Here is a 6,204-nt window from a genome sequence, read left to right as displayed (position 1 = left end):
GAACTGGACAAAATGAGTTGTTGAATTATCAACAAGATCAGTCTCTGGATCTTGGCCATTCATGGGACTACATGTCTCCAAGGGCAGTTCGTGGGTGTAACACTTAGCTACTGGAAGATGAGGGATCTGGATGAGGAGTCCCAGTCTTGATCCGAGCAGCCTTGGATGTCTCCGCCCCGGGTCCTGCACACCTGGGATCCTCTGCCAGTTCCTTCATGCATGAGGCTCCTTCAAGCTTGGGGAGAGTGGTCTAAAGCGTACCTATGGCTGGTTGCAGAGGTCTGCAGCTGCCGGAGCTCTGCTTGGGGTGGTGAGGGAACCTCACCACCAAGGGCCAAGGGCCCTCAGTGAGGAAAGCCAGATGCGGGGTCAGGAGACTGTCATTTTAGACATATTTGGAATTAATTTTAGATCGAAAAGTACACATCATTCAAACTGCTGTATGTGCTTAGCAATAAATTATTACACACTTCTTCAATGACCTAAGAAAATGCCCTCTGCTCAGAGAACTCGATTTTTAATTACAGGTGTGCTTTGCCCATGTGGAATGACTGAGAATCACTATGAGTAGATAAAAAACTCACTATACACACGAAGATGCTCACAGGTTACTTTGAGACATCTGTTTTGTTAATGTTTGTTGGCCATTAAACTTCACTGAGACCCTTTTTTCTGTCCTTTGCAGGAGCCTCATGAATCTCACCTTCTGTTCAAGTTGAACTTGTAATAAGGTGGAATTAAATCATCAATATGCTTCTCACCTCTTCCTTCAGGAGAAAAATCCTACTTACATTCAAGGTGGTCAAAGTGCAGACAACGCCATCCACCTTTTTCTGGAGATGTACACGGGACCGAGGTGAGAATAGCAAAAGGCTCTATTTTAATGGTCTTAATGAAGGTTTCAGGGAAGGGCATTAAACAAGACTGATTCACCATATTCCAAAAGAAATAATTTGCAAAGCTGATGCCCTGGGTATGGAAAAAGAGAATATGGTAAAAACCATACTTTTTCTTCTGGGAAATTAAGGTTCTAAATCTATAGCTTCAAGCTGCTTTGAAATACCTACCTTGATTAGGAATCACCGTCTGCCATAGGAGTGAGTAAGGACAACACTCAAAGAAATCAGAAGAGAAAAATAGGGAAAAAATACAACTCTTATACTCAGTTTGGCAACACATGTACTAAAATTGAAATGATACAGAGATTAGCATGGTCCTTGAACAGAGATGACATGCAAACTTGTAAAGTGTTCCACATTTTTGTTGCAAGAAGAATTAACAGGGCTACATTAATCTAAGACAAGCCCCACAAGTACTCCAAATTTCGACATAAAGTTAGCATAAATCCCCATCACAATGATCTCTCTCAATGTCAATGGACTAAATGCAGCAATTCAGAGGCAGAGGATGGCAGGATGAATTAGAAAACTGAACCCCTATTCCAACAGGTACAGCCCGCCCCCAAGGGCCTGGGTTCCTCTCTGGGCACGCGCAGCTAGAAACAGCCCCGAGACAGCCGGTATTCAACCCCTGAGCCGCGTGGGACGGGCACAGAGGCCCAGCTCTGGGCAACAAAGCTGAACGGCTCCAATTCCAACAGGTACAGCCCGCCCCCAAGGGCCTGGGTTCCTCTCTGGGCACGCGCAGCTAGAAACAGCCCCGAGACAGCCGGTTTTCAACCCCTGAGGCGCGTGGGACGGGCACAGAGGCCCAGCTCTGGGCAACAAAGCTGAACGGCTCCAATTCCAACAGGTACAGCCCGCCCCCAAGGGCCTGGGTTCCTCTCTGGGCACGCGCAGCTAGAAACAGCCCCGAGACAGCCGGTATTCAACCCCTGAGGCGCGTGGGACGGGCACAGAGGCCCAGCTCTGGGCAACAAAGCTGAACGGCTCCAATTCCAACAGGTACAGCCCGCCCCCAAGGGCCTGGGTTCCTCTCTGGGCACGCGCAGCTAGAAACAGCCCCGAGACAGCCGGTTTTCAACCCCTGAGGCGCGTGGGACGGGCACAGAGGCCCAGCTCTGGGCAACAAAGCTGAACGGCTCCAATTCCAACAGGTACAGCCCGCCCCCAAGGGCCTGGGTTCCTCTCTGGGCACGCGCAGCTAGAAACAGCCCCGAGACAGCCGGTATTCAACCCCTGAGGCGCGTGGGACGGGCACAGAGGCCCAGCTCTGGGCAACAAAGCTGAACGGCTCCAATTCCAACAGGTACAGCCCGCCCCCAAGGGCCTGGGTTCCTCTCTGGGCACGCGCAGCTAGAAACAGCCCCGAGACAGCCGGTTTTCAACCCCTGAGGCGCGTGGGACGGGCACAGAGGCCCAGCTCTGGGCAACAAAGCTGAACGGCTCCAATTCCAAACAGGAGACATTCCCAACTCCTCGCCCACTGCCAGGGACTCTTTCCGGAGCCGCGGCCGCTGACGCGGCCGCGAAATATTTTCCCACTACATATGCCATAGGAACCATAAGCTAACTTCTTAGATGGAAACTTCTCTATTTTAGCTCAGCCACTAGAAATACAGTTGCCAATAACTCATAAGCCTATCTTAACTCACACTGCATATCAAGCAGAATAGTAACACTGAACGTGAAGGACTAAACCACACCTCTCACAATGGTAAAGCAACGCAAAAGCCCACCAAACATTCATATTGAAGAGTCTAGCCCAGATGACACCAACAGTACTGTAGTGTTAGACAACCTCTCTGACAAGGAATTCAGAAGGGAGCTACTTAGGATGCTTAGGGAATTAAAAGAAACAATGGAAAGCAATGCCAATAGAAGACAAGAGGATCTGAAGGCAGAAATGAGGAAAATGCAATCAGAAATGTCAGACCTGAAAAATCTCGTAGGCGAATTGAAAAGCTCAGTGGAAGGCCTCAGCAGCAGAGTAACAGCGGCTGAGAACAGAATCAGTGAGCTCGAAGATGAAGTTCAGAGACTCTCCCGAAAAGAGCAGAAAATGGAAAAGAGACTCACAATTCGGGAACAGATGGCAAGAGAAGATCGTGATGAAGCCAAGAGGGGTAACATAAGAATTATTGGAGTCCCAGAGGGACAGGAAGAAAACCTCGATGAAGAAGAAACTGTCAAAGACATCATTGCTACAACATTTCCAGAGCTGAAGAAAACTTGTGACCACATTCAGGAGGCCCGAAGGGTACCAGCTAGAAGAAATCCGAATAAAAATACCCCAAGACACATTCTGATCAAAATGACCAAAACCTTAGACAGAGACAAAATTCTGAAAGCAGCAAGATCGAAGAAAGAAATCTCTTACAAAGGAGCATCCTTAAAATTCACAGCTGATTTTTCTGATGAAACCCTCATGGCCCGAAAACAGTGGTGGGACATAGTAAAAAAACTCAATGAAATAAATGCCTCCCCCAAAATACTTTTCCCAGCAAGACTCTCATTCATAATAGAAGGAACAACACACAATTTCACAGACAAACAACAGCTCAGGAACTTCATAGACTCAAAACCATGGTTACAAGAACAACTAAATGGGCTACTTTACGGCAAGAAAGGCCCCTCAAATACACCCAATTTTAACATAACAATGGGACAAAATCCCATAACAATAATCTCTCTCAATGTCAATGGGCTAAACGCACCAATTAAAAGACATAGAGTGGCAGGATGGATTAGAAAATTGAACCCAACATTCTGCTGCCTGCAAGAAACGCATCTCAATAGTCAAAGCAAACACAGACTCAGAGTCAAAGGCTGGAAAACAATCCTACAGGCAAACAGCTCCCATAAAAAAGCTGGGGTAGCCATCCTTATATCAGACCACATTGATTTCAGAGTGAGGAAGGTCATAAGAGACAGTGAAGGCCATTACTTATTGATCAGAGGATCTGTACAACAGGAAGAACTTACAATAATAAATGTATATGCACCTAATGAGAGACCAGCAAAGTACTTAAAACAACTACTCATAGATTTGGAAAAAGACATCAATAGCAACACAATACTAGTGGGAGACTTCAACACTGCTTTGTCACCTCTTGATAGATCAACCAGGCTCAAGCTTAGCAAGGACATACTTCATTTGAGGGAAACAATGGAAGAAAGGGACTTAGTAGATATATACAGGACACTTCATCCACAAAAAGCTGAATACACATTCTTCTCAAGCGTACATGGAACATTCTCCAAGATAGACCACATGCTGAGCCACAAAACATGCCTCCATAAAATTAAGAAGGTAGAGATTGTATCAACAATCTTCTCAGACCGTAATGCGCTGAAATTAGAAGTAAATCACACACAAAAACAGAAAACTAAATCAAACACCTGGAAATTAAACAGTGCACTATTGAACAACGAGTGGATTAGACAGGAAATCAAAGAGGAAATCAAAAGATTCCTAGAAACGAATGAAAATGAGAACACGAGTTACCAAAACTTATGGGACACAGCAAAGGCTGTGTTAAGAGGAAAGTTTATAGCTCTACAAGCATTCCTCAGGAAGGAGGAGCGAGCACACATAAGTAACCTAACCTCACAGCTTAAGAGCTTGGAGAAGGACCAAAAAAAGGAGCACAACCCGAACAGGAGAAAGGAAATAATAAAACTCAGAGCAGAGATTAATGAGATGGAAACCCAAAAAACAATCCGAAAGATCAATGAAACCAAGAGCTGGTTCTTTGAGAAAATTAACAAGATCGATAAGCCTCTAGCAAAACTCACAAAGAAAGGGAGAGAGAAAACCCTAATAAACCGAATCAGAAATGAAAAGGGGGTCATTACAACAGAAACCACAGAAATTCAGAGGATCCTCAGGGAGTACTTTGAGAAGCTTTATGCCACGGAACATCAAAACCTCGAGGAAATGGATAAATTCCTAGACTCCTACAGCCTCCCAAGGCTGAACCAAGAAGACCTGGAATACCTGAACAGACCTATCACCATCAAGGAAATTGAAATGGTAATAAAAAGTCTCCCCAAGCACAAAAGTCCTGGCCCGGATGGATTCACTAGTGAATTCTTCCAAATCTTTAAAGAGGACTTACTCCCAATACTCTTTAAGCTTTTCCACGAAATTGAAATATCAAAAACACTTCCAAACAGTTTCTACGAAGCAAATATCACACTGATACCAAAAGCAGACAGAGATACCACAAAGAAAGAGAATTACAGGCCGATATCCCTGATGAACACAGATGCAAAGATCCTCAACAAACTACTAGCAAATAGAATCCAACTACTCATCAAAAAGATCATACACCATGACCAAGTAGGATTCATCCCAGGGATGCAAGGATGGTTCAACATTCGGAAATCAATCAACATAATCCACCATATCAACAAAAGAAAAGATAAAAAGCATATGATCATATCAATAGATGCAGAGAAAGCATTTCATAAGATCCAGCACCCCTTTATGATGAAAACCCTAGCCAAAATGGGTATAGAGGGGACCTTCCTCAACATAATTAAAGCCATCTACCACAAGCCTACAGCAAGCATCATCCTCAATGGGGAAAAACTGAGAGCCTTCCCTCTAAGATCAGGGACGAGACAGGGATGCCCACTCTCTCCACTGCTGTTCAATATAGTACTGGAAGTACTTGCAATAGCGATTAGGCAGGAAAAAGATATTAAGGGCATTCAGGTAGGAAAGGAAGAAATCAAGCTCTCACTATTCACAGATGATATGATACTCTACTTAGAGAACCCAATAACTTCCACCAAAAAACTCTTAGAAACAATAGACTCGTATAGTAAAGTTGCAGGTTATAAAATCAATACCCAAAAGTCCATGGCTTTCCTATACGCAAACAGTGAGAGAGAAGAAAGCAACATGAAAAAAACAATCCCATTCACAATTGTGCCCCAGAAAATCAAGTACCTAGGAATCAGCTTAACTAAGGAAGTAAAGGACCTGTACAAAGAAAACTACAAAACGCTACTTCAGGAAATAAAAGAGGACATGAGGAAATGGAAAGATATCCCCTGCTCATGGGTCGGGAGACTTAACATTGTCAAAATGGCAATACTACCAAAAGCATTGTATAAATTCAATGCAATCCCTATAAGGATACCCATGACATTCTTCAAAGAAATGGAGCAAACACTCTTGAAATTTATATGGAACAATAAGCCCCCACGAATAGCTAAAGCTATTCTTGGGAAAAAGAAAATGGGAGGAATCAACCTCCCGAACTTCAAACTGTACTACAAAGCAGTAATAATT

The 6,204-nt window shown here is 44.2% G+C and overlaps 1 pseudogene; it reads left to right on the top strand.

The window, feature by feature from the left end:
• The first annotated feature begins 1,165 nt into the window (after positions 1 to 1,165).
• LOC130025956 (uncharacterized) lies at positions 1,166 to 1,262 on the top strand (annotated as a pseudogene).
• The last annotated feature ends 4,942 nt before the right edge of the window (positions 1,263 to 6,204 follow it).

This window comes from Sorex fumeus, unplaced genomic scaffold, assembly GCF_029834395.1.
Source record: "Sorex fumeus unplaced genomic scaffold, SorFum_2.1 ptg000032l, whole genome shotgun sequence".
In the NCBI taxonomy this organism is placed as follows: domain Eukaryota; kingdom Metazoa; phylum Chordata; class Mammalia; order Eulipotyphla; family Soricidae; genus Sorex; species Sorex fumeus.
The sequence above is the reverse complement of the archived record's forward strand: the minus strand, read 5'-3'. Positions and strand labels throughout refer to the sequence as shown.